This window comes from Medicago sativa, chromosome 6 (genome assembly GCF_051527215.1).
Source record: "Medicago sativa cultivar Bolivia chromosome 6, Bolivia_mono, whole genome shotgun sequence".
Lineage (NCBI taxonomy): Eukaryota > Viridiplantae > Streptophyta > Magnoliopsida > Fabales > Fabaceae > Medicago > Medicago sativa.
The window spans coordinates 86,136,688-86,160,199 of record NC_140754.1 but is presented as its reverse complement, the minus strand read 5'-3'; the positions used below and the strand labels follow the sequence as shown (position 1 = coordinate 86,160,199).

General features: G+C 33.9%; 3 long non-coding RNA genes and 1 pseudogene across 3 annotated transcripts; 1 reads left to right on the top strand and 3 right to left on the bottom strand.

Annotated features, from left to right (window-relative positions):
* The first annotated feature begins 3,350 nt into the window (after nt 1-3,350).
* On the top strand, nt 3,351-5,940 carry LOC146917732 (uncharacterized). The gene is made up of 2 exons (XR_015013506.1): nt 3,351-4,100; nt 5,754-5,940. It is a non-coding gene; the product is annotated as an uncharacterized LOC146917732 (long non-coding RNA).
* Nucleotides 5,941-12,911: 6,971 nt separating this feature from the next.
* LOC146917731 (uncharacterized) lies at nt 12,912-15,956 on the bottom strand. Its single transcript, XR_015013500.1, has 5 exons — nt 15,284-15,956; nt 15,108-15,181; nt 14,720-14,803; nt 14,429-14,614; nt 12,912-13,111 (listed from the first exon to the last, which is right to left on the bottom strand). It is a non-coding gene; the product is annotated as an uncharacterized LOC146917731 (long non-coding RNA).
* A 3,211-nt stretch (nt 15,957-19,167) lies between these two features.
* Nucleotides 19,168-21,999, bottom strand: LOC146917730 (uncharacterized). The gene is made up of 5 exons (XR_015013501.1): nt 21,541-21,999; nt 21,365-21,438; nt 20,977-21,060; nt 20,686-20,871; nt 19,168-19,367 (listed from the first exon to the last, which is right to left on the bottom strand). It is a non-coding gene; the product is annotated as an uncharacterized LOC146917730 (long non-coding RNA).
* Nucleotides 22,000-22,335: 336 nt separating this feature from the next.
* On the bottom strand, nt 22,336-23,401 carry LOC146917729 (uncharacterized; annotated as a pseudogene).
* Nucleotides 23,402-23,512: the final 111 nt, after the last annotated feature.

Below are 23,512 nucleotides of genomic sequence, written 5' to 3'. Positions count from 1 at the left end.
TCTAGTTGTCATTGTTAATTGAGCCTGATCAACTCAATTTAACATTCGACGATTAGAATGGATGCCTGAGAGCTGAATAAGACCCTGGAGGAACGAAGTGTGTGATGAAGATGCATTAGAAAGTATGAACTCAGAAGGAGTATTAGTAAGAAGTTTGATTGTGCCAATAGGTGGCCGGTGAACTAAGTAATAGAAGTGTGAACTCTTCGGGAATGTAAGGTAATGTTAAGAAGGGACGTTCCGACGTTGTTGGGTAAGATGTTGTAGATACTTCGTATACCCGTAAGTAGAAAGTTTGGAAATATCTACGTATGATCTGAAGTTTCAGTAAGAGCTGTTGTTTAAACAGATTTATTGTACAGGAAGGAATTGTATTCTAGAACATAAGTGCAAGGCTATAAGTTGGAAAGAAGTCGGCGTGGTTGACTGAATTAGTAGGCTGTCAGGGATTTTGTTAAGGATTTAAGCGAAAGTTTACGTTGTCAGAACTAAGGCATTGATTTCCGACGTGCTGAGAACTTTATCGAAGTAGGTTGATGTTGACGTGCATATATAGTAGAATATTTTACGATGATGGGAATGAATGATATGCATTGGATTACTAGAGAAATAAGAATATTCATGTAAAGAATGTTATTAGGAAAATTGAGCTGAAGAAACTCGCCAATAGCGAACCTGGAGCGAAATTTGAGTTTTTCAAAAATTGCCAATTCGTTCCTAGGATCTATAGTGGCTAATGGGGAGTTGTCTTCACACTCTTTTACGCAACAAAAAACCTTTTATGATATCAAGTAATGAATGCATATCACATCCTAAGATTTTCAAAGGAAAAGGCATGAGCAACTATTAACGAAAATCGGTACGATTAAGGTAACTTTGGAAGTTAATGTGTCAAGGGTCGAGGAAATGATCAGATCAAGAGTTTAGAGGTTCTGGTATCGAGAATGGACGTCACGGAAGTGAAGACATGAGTAAGAATTCAAGTGGTGCGGAGTTATAAGAAATCAGAAGGTTCATGGATTTTGTGAAAATATGACGTATCCCCCGAACCTATGTTTTGCTTAATTAACTTGCTAAAGCTCGTTAGGATATTGAATCATAAAATTTACAAGATTTTAGAAAGACATAAGCATATGGGTGGTTGAAGTTGATATTTGGAAATTCAAAAGAAATTTTTGCAGGTACCGATTGTTACGACTCGCGTAGAGTATACGAAGCTCACTAGGACTATGATTTGATGGCACGTATGTGTTGTCAACTTGTCCTGTGAATTTAGAGTAACAACTGGGGCTTAGGTTCAGTATATTTTATAAATGTATACAGTGGAAAATCATCAACGTCAATAACCCATGTGCCAATTTACAAAGTTCCATTTGAAAGAAAAAAAAATCAACGAGCAAACATAGGTCCGATTAAGCAAAATGTAGTAACAGAGAATACGAAGATACCGTGTTAGATGCATAAGGCAGATACGTTCAATGCGAGATGAGTTTGCCATGGGAATTCGGAAGGACAAATCATGGAAATAGTAAGTATGTAGTAACAAAGATGTACTCTATGAGTTGAGATTTCTCGAGAATAAGTGTAAGTAAGGCATTTATATGTCAAGAGAAAAGTCTATCTTGAGATATCTTACGAGCAAAGGGTAGAGCAAGGTTGCAGTGTTGGTCGCAACATAGAAAGTTTTGAGAAGAGTTCAAGAAGATAGTATTGAAATGATAGAAGGAGTGTGAAGTTCACTCGTCTCAACGGATTAGAGAACTAGTCAAAGCCAACCGGTGGGAATCAGAGTAGCGCCGCAGACATTAATCGGTAAAAGATTTGAACGGTGACCATGGAACATGGAACTTTGGTTGTAAGAATCTTCACGGAGAATGTTTGGGAAAGTAATACAAGTTTTAATAAGAAGTACTATGAGACGAACGGGGAATTCTCGATGTAGCAAGTAAGTATTGATGTTTATGCGGTCAGTGATGATTAAATGTAAAAGAATGAGAAATGTATCTTCACTTAAGCAAGACAAAGAAGACTAGAGTTACCACAGATGAAGTAGTCAGGTTGTTTAATCGATGTTGTCGAATGTGTAGAAGAGCATATGCTATAATATTGGAATAAGGTACACAAGATTTATACGATGAAGTGCATACCCTCCTGTATCAAACTTGTTAAATGATAACGATACTTGTTGGAATAGTGTCAAGTTATGAGTATAACTTTCTTAAAGTTAAGATTGGTATCAAGGAACTTGGGAACGAAATTGTTTTAAAAATATGATATTAAACATTGATGAAACCGATGAGTTGCGCCGTAAGTGAGCAAGCTCACTTAAGACGTACGGACTTCAGGACCAACTTGATATAGACAAGTTTAGGGCGAGTGTAAAACCTTTTTAATAAAATTTAGAGACTCGTCCTGTGGATCTGAGTACCATTACAAACTCGGTTTCAAAATGAGATTTTCTTTATTCAAGAAAATGTTCGTTCCAAGAACCTATGTACCAAAGTTTAGAAATTTCTTGAAGTAAAGTACTAGTTTGGGTATCGTTATTAACTAACAAGAAGCGATATTCAGAAGTATGCAAGTATTATAGAGATAAAGTTTTAAAAGGAGATGGCAATATTCGTATGATATTAATATCGTACGGGATGCACATATTTTTTTTTGCTAAGAGTATTCAAGTCCAAGTGTAAGCAGACATATTAGAAGTTTCAAGAGCAAGAGAACCATAAATTGGTTAATAGATTTTCTGGAGGATCGGCGTAATGGATTTCGCTTCTTCGTGTCAAGTTAGAAAGGTTTTTGAAGAGCTTGAAAGAGTTAAGAGATTTATATAATTATCAAGATAAGTAACATGAGTAAGAGATATAAATCGCAAGATGCGGTAAGAAAGATTATGTATGCATAGTAAGATGTATGCATGATAAGATGTTTCAGATGCGAGAAAGAACTGCAGGGCAAACCTGGATTCCGGTAGGACCCCAGTATAAAGGCAAATCCTGAGTGTTTTAGTTAGTGAGAAGTTACTTATCTGAATAGTTATGTTAAGCGGTTGAGATATGGAATAGAGGCAACTAGTCCACATGTAGCAAAAGTGTGTTTCAAACACAACGTTCTATGATAGTTTTGGGACTTTAAGGAAAAGAAAAAGACTAAGGAGACTATATACGTTTATGCGAATAAAGATAGAGGATGAGTTATATACTTCGAACCCTTTGGAGTGAGTACGAACATATTTTGTATAATTGGGAATCAAAGAAGACGAGTTTAGTTTCAGAGATTGGTAGATGGTTTCTAAATTTCAAGGACGAAATTTATTTAAGGGGGGTAGAATGTAACATCCCGCCTGTCAGTATCGGTATATTACCTGTTAAACGTGCCAGAGGAAATAATTCATGGTAAGTGGGTTAATATTTAATATTTTATGACATGTCAGCATAACACGGGAAAAGTATCGGTGTCGTATTTAACACGCTTAAGGCAAGGGCAATTTGGTAATTGCATGTGAAAGGATATTTATTTGGTTGTGGTCACAAATATCTCATAATCTTTTCCCTTTCTCTTTCCAAGAGTTGACCAAGTCTTCCTTCTCTCTTTTTCTTCTTCTCCCATCGCCCTTCCTCTCCTCTCCACCAAATCTTGCAAAATCTTCTTCCCTCCATGGTAAGCTTCTAGACTTTGTTCCTTCATGATGCATTAAGCTTAAAGAAGTTTGGGTTTTGTTTGATTTCTCTTTTCTTCCTCTCAAGAGATGGATTCAAAGTTAGGGTTTTTGGGTATTAAGTGAAGATTATGTTGGAAGCTTGAACTTGTACATGATAAAGTTTCTTCAAGATCAAAGAAGCAATATTGGACTTGGATTGAGTTTGTTTTCCAACTCCATCATCACAAGGAATGAATCTTGAAGCTAGTGTTTGGATGGTGGAAGCTTTGAGTTGGAATAGGTAATTAAAGATGGATGAGGAAGCAAGGATTATGGAGCCTTGGATTGCAAGAAAAACAACTAGTTTGATATGGTATGATCAAAGGGAGCATGTAGATCAAGAGCTAGGGTTTTGATTGCTTGAGCTTAGGGCTTGAAGGATTGTCAAGTTTATGTTAAGGTGAGTTCCTTAGATAGCTATCCTCCCTTTGGGATCATGTGTTTATCTTGTAAGGATAATATGCATTTTAGGGTTTATAAGTTTGAGTTTAGTTGCCCTTTTCTTGCCATGCTTTCTAATCATGCTAATACTTGCCATATGAGTGTTTTACAAGTATCCTATGATCAAATATGTTCCAATATACTTAGAGACACTTGGTTTGAGGTCTTTGGGGTTAAAATACCAATTTTACAAGTTCTGGACTGTCACAACTCGCCATAGCGAGCTAGTACTCGCCATGGCAAGTAAACAGAACAGAACCAATGTTTTACTCGCCTCGCGAGCAAGTTTACTCGCCATGGCAAGTAAACAGCACAATCTGCCCTGTGTACCCATTTCAGGCAGATTTGATGTTTTGGTGCCGGATTTTCTCGTGCAGTCTTTTATGAAAGTAAACCCCTCAAACCAAGGTCCCATATGATGATCTTTTTAAAGAGACTTTCTCAAGAATGAAGCAAGTATTTACATGCTTAGTGATGCTTGGCAAACGAGAGAATTATATCTTGAATCGGGTAGCAAGTTAATCATTAAGCAAGGGAAATAATATAGAGCCTCGACATAGCTTGTCGAGAACTAGATAGTTAAGCATAGAATCAAGTATACTAAGATTTGAATGATTAGATATCTATTCATAAAGTAAGTTAAGCAATCAATAAGTTTACCTGTAGTTGGATTGTTTAAGGACCCGAGGTAAAGAGATAGCATGTTTTAGGTATAACCTTCATACATGCATAAGACCAAGTTTTAAGAAGAGTGTTATGTCTCTTGAAATCCTTCCAAGGTTGGATTCAAGGGGTTCCCCACGGGGAATGGTTAAGCCGAAAGGGAGCCGCATTTCACTAAGTTAAAGTGTCGTGTCTTTTGTATTCCATCCAAGGTTGGATATAAAAGGTTCTCCAAGGGGAATGGGGTAAGCCGTAAGGGACCCGCACGTTCACTAAGGGAGTCCGGTGCGCTCTTGCTAAGCACTTCACCGGTAGTAAGGGATTAGCTTCTGGGGTTACTCCACTCGGGACTAATCCATAAAATGAATTCAGATAAAGTTGTTTGTTACACGCTAACATAATCAATGAAGCTAACTATGCATAATGTTCATACATTTATATGTTATGTCATAGAGCCTTGACGTAGATTGTCAAGAACAAGTAGAGACTTGGCGTAGTTCGTCAAGAAGTAGTAAGATAGCAAGGATCACTTTTGTGATAAAAGATGATATGTTATAGAAACAACATATTAAGCAAGTAGAAGCAAGTAAAGAAAGATATGCCGATGACGATCTTAGGTTTCCCCTAATCGTCCGGTTTAGAATCGTGTCATGATAGGAGAATGAGAGCTTTGATGCATAGAGTGTATTCTTGGCAAAGCGGTTTTAGTTTCCCCTTGATCGCCATGACACGTATAGAAGAGAAGCCTATAACAAGTTAAGATGGAATTATGACGGCCCTAGTATGCACGACCGTCTAAGAAAGCAAGTCCCCACACACGTATAATCAACCGACAGGTTGTATTGTAGACACGTGGTGACCGTAGGTTTCCCCCGTGGTTGCCTATAGCCTAGGATTAGGTGGAACTCACTGAGACATTATGTCTCATCCCAATCCTTATTTGTTTCAGATATCAGGATGGTTTAGCAAGCTAGTAGCCGGATGGAGGTTGCGACAAGTGTTCGTTCGTACCTATTGCCGGGAGATGAGGATATTCAAGGATGCATATTTAATACTTCAGAAAAGTTGAGTTGTAATTTATTGTACGAACGCATTTGTTGTATAAGAAATCCATTTGAAGCTTTTTATGTTGTAAAGTTTAAGTATCCAGTACTAAACTAACTCACATGCTAGACTTTCTAGATACGTCTAGTATGGGTGTTACAAGGGTTGTCTATGGTCCATCCTCGTCAGCTTCGTGATCACTTCATTCAGGTTTCCTTCTTGGCAGGGATGCCGCGTAGTACTCATTCGTTCTTTAAGGTTATATGGTTTGTTTGTGTTTGGGTACTCTGGAAGGAACGGAATAACCGTATTTTCAAAGATACGGTGTCTACATCCTTGGTCCTCTTAGAGAAAGTCAAATTACTATCTTTTCTATGGCTGAAAGCAAAACAGGCTTCTTTTCATTACTGTTATCATGATTGGTGGAGATACCCGCTCCCTTGTATGGGTGTCTGCTGATTTTTATTTTTGTCTGTTTGTTGGATCTACTGTAGGACTTTGAATATGTAACTTTGTTAGTGGTATCCTTTGCACTTCTTGTGCATGGAGCTGCACTGTCATTATATTTATATATATATTTCATTTTGATTTCTCCAAAAAAAAAAAATGTAATATTGGAAGAATTCTTACAACTGTCGTAAATTAAACATATTAATGAATTTCAATTATTTTTTTTTTTATTTTTTCTGTAAACGCATCCCTTATTTTCGGTTACGGGAATACCACTATAGGCTTAGAATTTTCTTAGTAGTTAAGGCAAATAAATATTCCTTAAAAAAAATGGTTATTGTGATCATCAGATATCTTCGTGTCAAATTATAACGGTTAATTTACAATGCATTTAAGATAATAAAATACATATTTTCAATAATAGTATGGCTATGATTTGTTGACCATTTAAAATTAAAGAAAAATCGTTTCAACACTTTTTAGTAAAAGATCAAATTGATGCAATATGATTGGTTCAACAAAATAATATCGACATATGTTAATATATTATGGAAGGAATTTGTTCAAATGACGCAAACACACGTTGACTCAGTTGGTAAGGAACGGGCCACTTCCCCTCAGAAGGTACATGTGTTCGATTCCCGCTGTCGATGTGAGGACGGTGTTGGTGGGTGATCTGTAAGTACCTCTATAAGTGCCCTTTGGGCCCGGAGGCCTGCCCTGACCCTGGTGGTGACCGGAGCCGAATCCACCTAAACTTTTTTGTAACCAAAAAAGAATTTGTTCAAATGACGTGAATCACATATTACTAGTTTGAGACCCGTGCCCGCACGGGAAATGTTTTACCGAAAAACTATTTTTTATATTTTAAGTAATATAATTTTTTAAATGAAGATATGCATTATTAATTTTTTTTTGCCAATGTAAATTATTATTATTTTTTTTTTTTGGAAAAAAAAGCTTAGATGCATTTCTTTAGCTACTCTTCACATGGTTCTTAATTTAAAATACAATTTTTGTGGTTGTTAGAACTAAACTGTCTAAAAACAAACCTTAAGGATGAATCGATTATGATACACGTGCGATGGAGTACAGGAACGGTGGAGGAGATGCCCCGGTGAGTGTATTGTTGATGGTTAAGGCGAGTGACGACGGTACCTGCAAAACAGACACATGATACATGGCGTGGCAGAGGTATCATGCTTCTATGGACATCAGGGGCCAGTAATGATCGTGGATATGGTAAGATAACATATGAGGTCGTCCAGAGATCCCGTTATGTGTTGTGATGAGCCTGAATTGTATTATGCGAGAGCCTTCAAAAGACGTTGTTCATCTGCATATCTTGAATAGATGGACCGTCGTAAGGCCTTTGATGAGTCACTATATAAAGTGACATAGTTTGACTTGTAACCTCAAATGACAGAGTTCGAATCTCATATGAGACAGTTGTAATTTAGTCATTAGTGTCGCTATTATTTATATAATGCTCCCTTCTAACTTTTTTTAATCACTATACAAAAGAATACCTAAATAAATGCACCTAAAGTTCTCTAAAAAAAACAGACTTAAGTTTTTTCTTTTTATTTTCTTTTTAAGCGTAATACTAATATAAAAAACATAAAAATAGACCCAAACATCTCCTCTTCCCCTACACATGAAAGGGTAAAATAATGCAAAACAGTGCATATTTTTTTGGCATAATTTGAAATCAAATTCAAATTTACAATAATTGCAATTAATGTCTATTTATAAAAGGAAAGTATGTGATGGTCTAATTATTGTTTTTGACAAATTTAACAATAAAGTATTTGTTTTTTTTTTAACTAAAATAAAAGTACAAACAAAGGTTTGCTTTAACGGAAGAGGAAAATCTTTAACAACATGAAAGACCAAAACAAACCCGTATAAAAAGCAAGACAAATGAAGTCATAGCCTAAGGCATCACAACTTAATTATCTCCCTTAACATGTGTGTGTGTGTATATACTCTTAAAAAAGACTATACTATTCTAATTAAATATTGAGAGTAAGTACCCTTTTCATTTTGTCAAAAAAAAAAAGTACCCTTTTCATCCAAAAATGAGTGATCAATTTGCAAAATGAAATCGTTTTAAAATGGTTCTTTTTTTAATGTTAATACAACATGAATTACGTTTTTTTAATTATACACTCTATTTAATTTTATCTGCATCGCTCTTCGTTAACATTCCACCATGTTTTGACTTCTTCAAACACTCCCATGACCTTTAAACATTTGTCCCATGTCAAAAAAAGTACATGTCTTAGAAAAATAATAAACTTATTTTCCCTAGAAAAAATTCCTAAACTTATTTTATTGATTTTTCCTTATCTATCAAATGACAATGCCGCTCCCGCTCTTATATTTTTATACGTTAACAGTTACATTAGCCGTCAACAAAATGTGAATTTACCCATTTAAGTTGACACTAATCAAAATTATTATGTCTTACGCTAACATAAATAAATGATTTTTATTGGTGTCAACCCATAGTTAACATATATGAATGATTTTTATTGGTGTCAACTCATATAGGTTAATTCACATTTTATTGATGGGTAAATAAGAAATTTCTTATATTTTACTCTACATTTTCAATGTATTCCATTCTTTTTAATGAAAAATGTGTTCCTTTCCTCTCTTTATTCAAAAAAGTAAATGTGAGAAAGAAAGATATATAAAAAGAAAATAGAAATAGAATTTTTTTTGTATAGAGAAATTTCATTCATAATTTAATTGATTAAGAGGCAATGACTTAATGTAATGATCTAATTGATTCACAGGTATTGACACAACTTAAAAGCTATGTCTCAATTAAAACCCTCTTGATTTTTGTGTGAAACAACAATTTTTTATTAAAATAAACAGAATATTAGTGATACCGTTAGAAATATCAATTCACATTCTGATAGAAAAGATCTAAATTACAATAGCATAGGCGTTAATCCATAGTCCCTTATACATAACCAACATTTGTATTATGACATAGGATACATTTTTTCTTCACCAACTGTGTCATATTCATAAGCTTTGCACCTTAACTTTACATTGATGGTAAAATAAGGAAAGACATTGCAAAGACATCAAATGTAGATATTCCATCCAAAAAAGTCTCCAAATCAGGGTTGCATAAAAAAATGCAATTTATTTTCCATATACAATTGCAGCTAGAATATTGAAAAAACAATACATTTGTCAATTAATTCAATGACTACAACGCAAATTCCTATATGTGCAACAAAGCCAAAATATAATATAGAAAAATAAAAAAATAAATACATGTGAGAAACCCTATGGAAACACAAATTAAATAATAGCTTTTAAGTAAATTGGTAAGTAATCCTTATATTTACTTTTGCTTTGATTTCATACATATTGTAATTTTAAAGATTTTCGATCAGATTCAACGATGTTTCATGTATAATTAGGACTATCTATCTCGACAACACCCTAACATTTAAATATAATCATTATTATATAAGAACAATTCATACAAAATCAAGCTCTCGATACAAAAATGAACAGTAAAGTATCCACCAATATAGAATGGTATAGCCCTGCACATGAGGTTAGGAAAAAAAAAATACATCTTATACTTAGTTTCATAACACATCAAAAGACTATGGGACATCAAAGTGTAAGAATGCGATAGCTAGTTTCACCATATGCTTAGGAAAATGAGAGAAACCCATTGCTCCAAGAAGTGAAATCCCACCAAAAACTCCTTGATACATTGCAAGGTATATTTTGATAATTTTGAAAGCTTGCATCAAATCAAGAATATTTTGATACTTTTGAAAAAGAGACGGAAGCAATGATATGGTGGAAAATGACTGCAGACTTAGCCTATTTATGGGATAATCGAGAATGTTGTTTTGTTAAGTCAATTAAATTGTAGTGATAAGATTTTAATGAAAATGAATATGCATTAAATTTACATCATGTGACAGTTTTAAGTCAAACAATTCTCTCCCATTTTGCTACACGTTTTTCTAATAATTTTCACTAATATTTTTTTGCACTTTTTTTCCCTGAGTCATTTTCACCAATATTTTGCTAAATGTTTTTCTAATAATTTTCACTAATATTTCGGTACACGTTTTATTAGCTATTTTCACTAATAATTTGATTCATTCTAATTAATATTATCTCCCTAATTTTTTGGTGTACACTATTTATCTAACGGTTATTCGTAGACTCATTTTTTTTTTCAAGTGATTCACATGGATTGTTAACCTTTATATCCATTTCAACAATAATTTAATTTCTATTTTGAAATAAAGAACCAATTGCAAAATAATTATTGGTGGTTAATGGAGAGTCAACTCATTATGAGACATTCAAACTGAGAATTTGTTCCATTATTTTTTTGCTACATACATCTAAATTAGTTATGTTGTAATTGAATTATTTATGTTGTCACTAATCAAATCGTGAGTAAAAAAATTTGGTCCTGATTTTTTATTTAATTTTTGAAACAAAAATGGTCCTAATTTTGTAGGGCCTATTATATTTTATCTAAGTGATTATAATGTATTGTTAGAATATTTTATCTAAGTGATTATAATTTATTGTTAGTATTTGGGCATTTTTTTGTTGAAATAAAAAACTAATTATTTTATATGCTAGATAGACATATAAATTATTGTGACTCTTTTTTTATTTGTGTACGTTAGGTACCAATTTTTCCAATTAAACAAAGAACAAACTGTTATATTTTATGGTATTATTCCATGTGAAAATAATATAGGGGCTTTTTCCTCTTTTTTTTTCCTAAGGATTATCAAGCATTCCAAGAATTACTATTTTTTGTTTGATGAAATAAACAAAAATTAACAAATTTAAATGACGACAGAGAAAAGTTAAATGAGAAATTTAATCTTGCCAATTAACATTGCCTTATATAATTAGTGCCATGAAAATTTAGAATTTTAATCATCATTTGCCAAGTGGCACAATGCACATGTGGAGAGTCTAATAGAAAAGAAGCATTTAATATAGGTCAAGGTAAAACATTTGCATTTGTATATAATATAGATATAGATATAGATATAGATATAGATTTAGATTACAAAGACGATGCATTCTAATTTTTTTCTTAGATTTTTAGTAAGAACAAAATTTGAAGTTTCAATTCAAAATAAAAAATAAGGCGTAACAATACAAAAATGATGTAATAACAAAACAATAATTTCATATGTAAACTTTTGATTGAAATCATGGTGCATTAAATATTCCTACCAAATAGAGATAACATTTTAGGTTAATTCACCAAATTATGATTGTTGTTTCTATTATAAACTTTTTCATATTTATTGTGTACATAAAAGAAAACATTGGTGCATTAAATACTCCTCTCAAATTCTGACTTTTTGCACACAACATTTTCCTCTTTCATATCTTGTGTGTACATGAGAAATAACATTAAATGAGCCTTTCACTAATAGGTTGACACGTGTACTTTTAAAAAAAAATTGTGCAAATGTATATAACTAGCTTGGAAACCCGTGCCAAGCACGGGCTAGAATTACGACTATTTTTTTATATAAAATCTAATTAAATGACAAATTCATTATTTTATACACAATATATTAATAAAACACATCGTTATCGTATTTTCGATTGCATATTATATACAAATATCAATGCGTATATAGTTATTTGGATTTTCGTATCGATAAACAGGAATGATTTAACGGATGTAACGTTGAAATATTAGTGTTTAATGTCGGAATATTTTACACGGATGACTAAAAGTAATCACGGAGACATCATGAGTCTTGTTTTTTTTTTTTTTGGCTATTATGCATATAACTGGGCATATACAGTTTCTACCAAATGCCCTTATATACAGTTTCTTTCAAATTCCATAATTTCTATAGCGGATACCCTTATATATACAATGTTAATATCGTGCATACACTTGATTCATCTTAACATCCAACACGAATTTGTAATTATTCAATCGTGTAACAAATAAGTATAACAAACAACGACAAAGACACCAACTATCTATCACTTTTTTTAACTAAGCATATTATAAAATAACTCATCAACAAAAACACAACAAAAAATGCTTGAAAAAGGGACTACAAAATTCTCTTGTGCATGCACATAAACATAGGCACTCCAAAGAACAAAGAAAAAAAAGACGGATATATAGCTGATTGTATAAAAAAATGAAGCAGAACATATAGCTGATAATATGGTCACTGGAAGAGTACGGCTTACATTAGGAAAAATGAGAAAGATCAGAAGGATACTGACATTATAAATAAAATTAAACTGAGTATGAGAATATTGGAGTTGCTCTATCAGATAATAGAAAAACTGAAGTCTCAGTAGATAAACACATTAATGTATCAGACAGTGTTAAGTTCGTTGTTGAAAAGAAGGTATTGCACCTATTGCAATTGGTCAAATGATATTTTAATGCCATAGAAATTCCATTAACGTGAGCCTGTGTACATCTAAATGATATCACGTCACCTGAAGCACAAAACCAACACCTGAAGGTACATGAGACCAAAAATATTATCAAAAAAGGATCAAATGTAACACCCATACTAGAAATTACCTAGGATATCTAGTATGCTCGTTAAACTTGGCATTGGATACATTAAAATTACAATAATAAAATTTCTTCCGAACATATCATAAAACTACTTGTCTATACATTTAAAATAGTACCACTGACGTGTACAACATACATGCAATGACAAGTAAATATAATTGTCCAGCTTCTTCTTCTACTTCATCACGAACTGCCCTGCTTGCGATCCACCTGTGTCTCTGAAATAAAATAAAAGGGATTGGGGTGAGACGGGATGTCTCAGTGAGTTCCACCTATCCTAGGCTGTAGGCAATCTCAGGGAACCTAGGATCGCCATTTGTCTCTAAACTCAACCATTTTTGGGTTTATGCAATTTATCATGCATAACTGCGCGATCGGGGGATAATTAGGATCGCTGTCTAAAAGATTGATATAATCCTGATACTAATACTCAACTCATAATCATAATTATAATCATAATGTCTGTCATATTATGTTAGAAATGTTAGCGTTGAACAAACAATATTATATGAGTTGATTTTACGGAATAAACCCAGGTGGAGTAACCCCAGAATTTATTCCACTCTGACCGGTAATAATTTCCAACTGGCGGGAACCCAACTGACGGGGATACCGGACTCCTCTTATTGTCATGGGGTCATCCTTACGGATAGTGCCCGTTCCAACTGGCGGGAACCTTTCGTATCCAACTGGCGGGAATAGCGAAAGCCATGACTTATAAATTATTTAATATTATAAACTGAACTGATTCTCTGATAACTGAGTTAATCCTCAACTCCACTACTGACGGGGAGCTAGAGAGGAATAACTTATCTTAACTGATTTTCTTATAATGATAATTTTCCTGAGTCAAATAATAAAGACGTGGTAATTTTGTCTTTATTCTGAAATTAATTCTGATACTAACCTATTCAGGTTCTAGGCATATCGTTGTCATATGCCATTCCTAAAAGGTTATAAGATTTCCCCATATCCTGATAAATTAAATTCGACTAATTAAGTCGAACTTTCATACTTAGAATTCTTTTCTTTCCAATGATTGGAAATCTACTCATGAATGATTTGTTTCAATGGCTAATTTACTCTAAACATTCTTTCACACAAATAAATATAAACTATGGTAGTATATGATTAGAGGATATTCATAATACAATTTCGGCTAATATTCGATAAAAATGAGAATTTAGAGTCTTAGCCAAACCAAACCATCATATCACTTTAAAAATATAATTTATGTTAGCTAAGAGTCGAAATAAAGTAATAAAATTCAACAATTTTCACTTTCCGGAATGTTAGCCGAAATTGCATATTTATTCATACTCACGTAAAACTTATCATAATAATTTTCCTCTAACTCCTACATTACCATAAGCATATTTATCAACATAAAAACTATTTTAGAGTACACTAGCAAGGGTGTGAACCTTAATCATAATGTTACTAAATTATGTTCTAATGTACCAAATCATGTTCTATTATTCTAAAATCATAATTTTAACTACCCAAAGGGAAGTTTCTAACTAAAAGGAACTCACCTTATCTTATTCCAGACTCTGGAACAATTATAAGCATCAATTGAGCATCTTCGCCACTGCCTCTATTCAGTCATCCGAATAGCAGTCCAAAACTGCAACCGCTTAATTCATCACCAACTTGAATCTCGGTTCAGCACAAAATCCTACTTCTGCCCTCAACTTCAAAATTATCTACAGACTTCAATACTGGACCAAAATCAGTGAAACGGGTGCCAAAACGTCCGAAATTTCGTTAGCTAACCATAGCAACAACAACCACTTGATTCGGAGTTACAGGGAGAGACTTCTTACCATTTTAGTGGAGTCCTGTTCCAAACCCGTAACAGTTTTTCCAGCAGAAATTCACAACTTCAAACGCACTTTCTGAGTTCGTTCCTAATCCGAAACATACAAAATTTATATCCAAACTGAAGGGAATTAAGCGTAGAATCCAAAAATCCAATAGTTACTCAATTATGGATTACACAACAGCATATATGAGCCAATGAAGATCTTGCGAATATTCGTCTCAAAATCATGAATTTCAATTATAACTACTTATAGCAACAAACACAACTCAAAATACATCAATAACAACTTATCAAGGTTGTTAAATCACTTTTCCATAATAATTCTCTTAAGTTTCATGCTTCTACTTTCAATCCATTTCTCCAAAAATTCAACTTACTAGTAAACTCACCATGAATGTCATTCATAAGCTCCTTATGCATCAAACAACTCACCACCACCACCACCACAACATATATTGCATTCCTAGACATTGAATTAAACAATTTTAACAAAAGTAGCATTAGAGGTGAGGTGGATAGATTGATTTTCATGGAAAAGGAAGAGAAGAAAGAGCTTGACACTTACTTAATGTTCATTCCATCATGGGTACTCCAAAAGCTAGCTTATTTGATGATTTCCATGAGATTGGGGCCAAAATGAAGATTATGAATGGCAATGGGAGAAGGGGCTGTTTTTGCTTCAAGGAGAGGGAAGGATGAATTTTGCTTGCCAAACACTTGTAATAGCACCACAAGGAACCTATTTGTTGCTTAATTTTGATGATTTCATGAAGAAATGAAAAATTTGTGATAGAGAGGGTTGAAGAAGATGATGGCCGATGGGTTTCAGAGAGAGAAGGGGAAGAAATTATGGAAATGTTTTAGAGAGAGAAAGGGATGGAATTGTGTGGAAAATTTTAGAATTTTCCTATTAAACAATCTCTTGGTTGGCAAATACCCATTTTGCCCTTGCTTAAAATCTCATAGATAATTTGAAAAATAGCTAACACAAATAAATGACAAATGACAGTGTTGTTAAGCGGGATATTACACTCTACCCCCCTTAAGAAAATTTCGTCCTCGAAATTTAGATTTTACCTGATAATAAGTACAAATAATTCCTCGATACTTTCGATCTTAAACTTCCACATACGTCTGTTACCAACTGATTCTCTTTATTCGACTAAATTATCGGTTTCCCTTGTTACATAAAGTCTTCCGACTACCTAGCCATAGATACAACTGACTTGAATTAATATGTTAAACCGATTTCAGGTCATCTTTTCCAATCTCATATGTCGAAAAGGTTCGATAATAACCTTCTTGTCTGTGATTTGTGGAATACATTATACACATTCCGAACATAGTGGATTGTAAAGCTAACCGATGTATCTGATATCTTTCGAGTAAATTCCTTGTTCCACATACTCTTTATAAATTGTCTTAGGTTACTCCTACCTGTTTACCTTTACTGAATTCTTGAAAAATCTCATACGTTTACTAAAGTAACACTTCTATCGACTTCGTCAACTTTTATCTTGTCTTGGACAGATATGACCTTTGAGTGATCTTTCATGGTATATGTCTGGTCCCAATAAAATTTTATTTCTGAACTATGCCCCAAATAACGAGGTCTTATAATGATAATCATATCATACTCTGTATAAGATCGTCCCTACTCTGAGTAATATCTAACGTCAAGTTTATTTCATCGAAAGTAAGAATTATTCCAACTTTCTCCGTTAATCAATACATAAATAGGTAAATGTTACTTCTGATGTCTGTTATGTTTTATATGAATAAACTCAACATTGTGCTACCTCTAACATCTGTTGGAAGTACTAACTGACGAGTACAATCCATAAATCAGATTTAAATACATAGTGTACTAACTGGCGAGTACATTAAATATATAAATCTTATATGAGAATGGTGCACTGACTGGCGAGTACACAATACACGAGGTAGTACAACTGATAGCTTAATACATAACATATATTTGTAGTCATTCAACTTTGCTTCTTCTATACCAGAATTTAAATCAATCACGATACACCTTGATCATATTAGGATGAGTAAAAAGTATCATCATAGATCTTCTCTTGAACTTATATGTTCAAAATATACATTTCATTCTTGAACAATATTGTTATAGCTGTTACTCTAGGGAATGTCTTATCATCTTTTTCTTAATTCCATACTCATAACCTGAACATGCGTAGTCCCATTTGTGTGATATCAATCTTTTCTTTACCTCAAAAATATGGAGTTTAGATTCCTAAACTTCAAGACTAAAATTGCATTCAAGCATTTGCATTCATATTCTGAGTAGTATCTGTTCCCTCAGATACATGTTAATATACCTGATATTTCATGATAGTATTTCAAACCAAAATAAAAATAAAATCTTCAAGATACAACATTTATATCTTTGCCTCATACATGACTCCTTTTAACTAATCTGATACTTCTAAGTCATTCTTCGAAATCACGGCGTCGATTAACCGGGTTACATACTATAGGTGATTCAAATTTCTTATATTTAATAAGGTGGGAACACCTTCATCCTACTCTTACTACTTGAACTTTTTATATCTGTGAATTATGCGGTTTGGAAAATTGTTTAATTCGTCTCTTAAGATTTCCCATGAATATCTCATTCAAAGTCTTAAACTTTTGCACATTATGTTACTTCTTGCTGATTAATATCTTGTTGCGCTACTCTGATTTATTAGTTCACTTCGCTTAGGCGTACTGCTCCAACCATACTGTAAATTTCTCCATCTCATTACTACATGTTATGAACATGGGGCTAACTTTACACTTCTTGCTATTTCGAGCACCGACTTATAATCACTGACGAGTCATTTTCAAATACTGCAAATTTTTCTTTAAACATGCACTACATACTTGTTTTCGCAAAGTGTTCCTTGAATGATTCTCACATTCACATTAGTTATGAACTAAAACATACTTGAATATTCGAGGCTTATTTCCATTTAGTTTGTTCTTGTCTGTGTTGACAGATACACTTATGATCTCCTCTGTAGTAACTTCGACTCCCAAAATTCGATTTAGTTAACAAAATCATTCTTTTGGTTTTCAAGACATTTGCATCAGAAAAATCATCAGATAAAAACGTTTAATTCCTCAATACTTTACTTCATTCTTAACTCTTTTACACTAGCGACAATTTTTTCCTGTAGCAGAACCTTAAAATAATTTTCAAATTCAAAAATCTTGATTTAATCTTTAACACATCAACGTATTGTATTCATGCATTAATACATTCTTATCCTCGACATTCCGTTGAAAGAGCTTGACATCATTTGTCCATTAGTTCACCGAACTTCCGCAACTTATTATTATTAAATCTTTATTTTCCATTCCGATCAAAAATTTACATCTTGTCTCTGACCATTACCGGGATCTCTTTCCACTTACTGTTATACTTGTATTTCTTAGTTCGAAGAACAACTTAATATCATGATAAATGCAAGAGGTCTTATTCAATTTCCTTAGAGTACAATCCTTATTAGTTTAACTTTTCTGCAATTCCTTGCTAAAAAATGCATCTAATTCATGCTCTAATCCGTAAGGATCTTTCCACTACTATTTATTCATCCTTCTTGACTCTTATGCGGTATAGCATCTTCACTTTCTAATTCATAAATCTAGCACTTTAGATTCGGGAGGTTTGACTAATCCGACATAGTTTATCTAACTTACGTCGTCCATTCATTGCTCACATCGGGGTTTCCTTGTCTGCTCCAAAATAATTTACTTATTCCATAATTAGTTCACCTAACAGTTCAAGCATCAAAATCCAGCTCGTTTCGGCATTCAAGTCTTTCACTTCTTACATACTCTACACCCACCGAGAGTTTATGAATTCCATTGTTCATCAGATAATTTTCTCATATCAAGTTCATCTTCTGATCCCGCAGTTCTAGTTACGCCTTTAGAAATACTCATTTCTTCTATACCTTACTTATGCCTCTTATATTGCGGTTCCTGTCAAAGTTGCAATTATCCCTTAGTCACCCTGAATATCTTACTTCTACGGTATCCACATAAAAAGTGTCGTTCAACAATACATAGTACTCCGTCTTAATCTTAACATTTCCCTTATGTGCTTGAAGAATCTTCAGCTTCACAGTTTATCAGCCACCATCTGGCGTCGAATACTTCCTTAGCAAAATTCCCTATAAACCTGACACCCTGACTTTCCTTCTTCTTATGCTTCATTCCTCCTAGGTCCTATTCAGCTCTCAGACATTCGTTCTAACTGTCATATACTAGATTGAGTTGATCAGGCTCAGGTAGATATGACATTTAGAATAAACATCCGGAACCCAATAGTCCCACTGCATTTTATTGAATTCTAATGACCCAAGGCACGATCTGAATCGACCTGCTCTGATACCAAATTGTAACACCCATACTAGAAATTACCTAGGATATCTAGTATGCTCGTTAAACTTGGCATTGGATACATTAAAATTACAATAATAAAATTTCTTCCGAACATATCATAAAACTACTTGTCTATACATTTAAAATAGTACCACTGACGTGTACAACATACATGCAATGACAAGTAAATATAATTGTCCAGCTTCTTCTTCTACTTCATCACGAACTGCCCTGCTTGCGATCCACCTGTGTCTCTGAAATAAAATAAAAGGGATTGGGGTGAGACGGGATGTCTCAGTGAGTTCCACCTATCCTAGGCTGTAGGCAATCTCAGGGAACCTAGGATCGCCATTTGTCTCTAAACTCAACCATTTTTGGGTTTATGCAATTTATCATGCATAACTGCGCGATCGGGGGATAATTAGGATCGCTGTCTAAAAGATTGATATAATCCTGATACTAATACTCAACTCATAATCATAATTATAATCATAATGTCTGTCATATTATGTTAGAAATGTTAGCGTTGAACAAACAATATTATATGAGTTGATTTTACGGAATAAACCCAGGTGGAGTAACCCCAGAATTTATTCCACTCTGACCGGTAATAATTTCCAACTGGCGGGAACCCAACTGACGGGGATACCGGACTCCTCTTATTGTCATGGGGTCATCCTTACGGATAGTGCCCGTTCCAACTGGCGGGAACCTTTCGTATCCAACTGGCGGGAATAGCGAAAGCCATGACTTATAAATTATTTAATATTATAAACTGAACTGATTCTCTGATAACTGAGTTAATCCTCAACTCCACTACTGACGGGGAGCTAGAGAGGAATAACTTATCTTAACTGATTTTCTTATAATGATAATTTTCCTGAGTCTAATAATAAAGACGTGGTAATTTCGTCTTTATTCTGAAATTAATTCTGATACTAACCTATTTAGGTTCTAGGCATATCGTTGTCATATGCCATTCCTAAAAGGTTATAAGATTTCCCCATATCCTGATAAATTAAATTCGACTAATTAAGTCGAACTTTCATACTTAGAATTCTTTTCTTTCCAATGATTGGAAATCTACTCATGAATGATTTGTTTCAATGGCTAATTTACTCTAAACATTCTTTCACACAAATAAATATACACTATGGTAGTATATGATTAGAGGATATTCATAATACAATTTCGGCTAATATTCGATAAAAATGAGAATTTAGAGTCTTAGCCAAACCAAACCATCATATCACTTTAAAAATATAATTTATGTTAGCTAAGAGTCGAAATAAAGTAATAAAATTCAACAATTTTTCACTTTCCGGAATGTTAGCCGAAATTGCATATTTATTCATACTCACGTAAAACTTATCATAATAATTTTCCTCTAACTCCTACATTACCATAAGCATATTTATCAACATAAAAACTATTTTAGAGTACACTAGCAAGGGTGTGAACCTTAATCATAATGTTACTAAATTATGTTCTAATGTACCAAATCATGTTCTATTATTCTAAAATCATAATTTTAACTACCCAAAGGGAAGTTTCTAACTAAAAGGAACTCACCTTATCTTATTCCAGACTCTGGAACAATTATAAGCATCAATTGAGCATCTTCGCCACTGCCTCTATTCGTTCATCCGAATAGCAGTCCAAAACTGCAACCGCTTAATTCATCACCAACTTGAATCTCGGTTCAGCACAAAATCCTACTTCTGTCCTCAACTTCAAAATTATCTACAGACTTCAATACTGGACCAAAATCAGTGAAATGGGTGCCAAAACGTCCGAAATTTCGTTAGCTAACCATAGCAACAACAACCACTTGATTCGGAGTTACAGGGAGAGACTTCTTACCATTTTAGTGGAGTCCTGTTCCAAACCCGTAACAGTTTTTCCAGCAGAAATTCACAACTTCAAACGCACTTTCTGAGTTCGTTCCTAATCCGAAACATACAAAATTTATATCCAAACTGAAGGGAATTAAGCGTAGAATCCAAAAATCCAATAGTTACTCAATTATGGATTACACAACAGCATATATGAGCCAATGAAGATCATGCGAATATTCGTCTCAAAATCATGAATTTCAATTATAACTACTTATAGCAACAAACACAACTCAAAATACATCAATAACAACTTATCAAGGTTGTTAAATCACTTTTCCATAATAATTCTCTTAAGTTCCATGCTTCTACTATCAATCCATTTCTCCAAAAATTCAACTTACTAGTAAACTCACCATGAATGTCATTCATAAGCTCCTTATGCATCAAACAACTCACCACCACCACCACCACAACATATATTGCATTCCTAGACATTGAATTAAACAATTTTAACAAAAGTAGCATTAGAGGTGAGGTGGATAGATTGATTTTCATGGAAAAGGAAGAGAAGAAAGAGCTTGACACTTACTTAATGTTCATTCCATCATGGGTACTCCAAAAGCTAGCTTATTTGATGATTTCCATGAGATTGGGGCCAAAATGAAGATTATGAATGGCAATGGGAGAAGGGGCTGTTTTTGCTTCAAGGAGAGGGAAGGATGAATTTTGCTTGCCAAACACTTGTAATAGCACCACAAGGAACCTATTTGTTGCTTAATTTTGATGATTTCATGAAGAAATGAAAAATTTGTGATAGAGAGGGTTGAAGAAGATGATGGCCGATGGGTTTCAGAGAGAGAAGGGGAAGAAATTATGGAAATGTTTTAGAGAGAGAAAGGGATGGAATTGTGTGGAAAATTTTAGAATTTTCCTATTAAACAATCTCTTGGTTGGCAAATACCCATTTTGCCCTTGCTTAAAATCTCATAGATAATTTGAAAAATAGCTAACACAAATAAATGACAAATGACAGTGTTGTTAAGCGGGATATTACATCAAAAATATTACTCCATATAACATATTAGTCCCTATAACAAATCGATCACTCAACATGTTCTTTGCACAACAATAAATGTCATTGGATTTTATACAATGAAATAAGAAGTGTGATCTCAATTGTTAGTTGCAGAATTGTAGTTTATCTACATGACCAATCCATTAATCTTTATTTACGCAACTATTAGAATGGTTGCAAGTAGCAACAACCAATTCATATCCAAATAACACACACACACACACACACACACACACACACACACACACACAACGAAGTTCAAAAGAGAAAAAAAAACTCATACCCACCTGCGTCATCAGGAACGACCGATTAAATGTTCCGAAAAACATCACGGTACACAACATTAGTGGTCTCAGTACACACGCGATTTTCTTCATCCAGTATAAGCATTTTCAATCCCTTTTTGGAAGTGACTCTCGACACAGCGACGTACAACTGTCCATGAGTAAAAACCGGTTCGGAAAGATAGATTCCAACATGAGACAACGACTGACCCTGACTTTTATTTATTGTCATTGCAAAACACAAAGCCAACTGGATCTGTCTCATAGTAAATTTGAAAGGCAGTTTAGGATCACTCGGAACTAAGTTCATTCTTGGAATAATTACTTTTTCACCAACATTTTTTTCGGTAATAACAGTTGCACCGATAAAGTTCTTCCAAAGATTGTCTACGATCAACCTAGTCCCATTGCACAACCCAGTTGCTTGGTCAATGTTCCTCATCAACATAACTGGACATCCAACTTTAAATCTCAACTTGTGGTTTGGAATATCGGAAAACTTGATATTGTTTAAGAATTCGGTGGTAAACCATTCGCTTTGTACCTCATTATTCTCGTCTGATTTGCAAACCAAATCAAAACTGATATATTCCTTTTCGTCTCTTGGAACCAATGATAGGAGGAATTTTTTACGTGTTCAACTGCGTCCAGTGTAGGACCAAGTATCCCCCACTCTTGGAAAAAATCTGAGATCTTCATGTTTTGCAAAAAATCCGGATAAACAAAATCAACCAGAGAACGCAACGGATCAGAGGAATCTTTTATCAACAACTCATCAGGAATGAGTACGTTCATTTCTGCACTCTCGTTGGCGGATCCTATTCCATTTCCAATTGAAAGCATCCAATCGACAAACTTTCTTATCTCATCTTGCTCGGCACGAACGGTTGAACCACTTAAACACATATTTGTTGTAAGTGTGAGAACCTTACAGTGACTCCACAACTTTGATGAGTTGATGGATGAAGCAAGTATATCTTGTCTGCATCCCTTTCTTATCACTGGCAAAATTTGTCTGAAATCACCGCCCAAAACCATAGAAACACCCCCAAATGGTTATATCGACCATCATAAGACATTATATCGCGCATGGTTTGGTCAAATGCCTCAAAACAATAACGATGTATTATCGGTGCCTCATCCCATATTATTAATTTTGAACATAGCAGCTTTGTCGCTCTCTTTATCAAATCCACAACTTG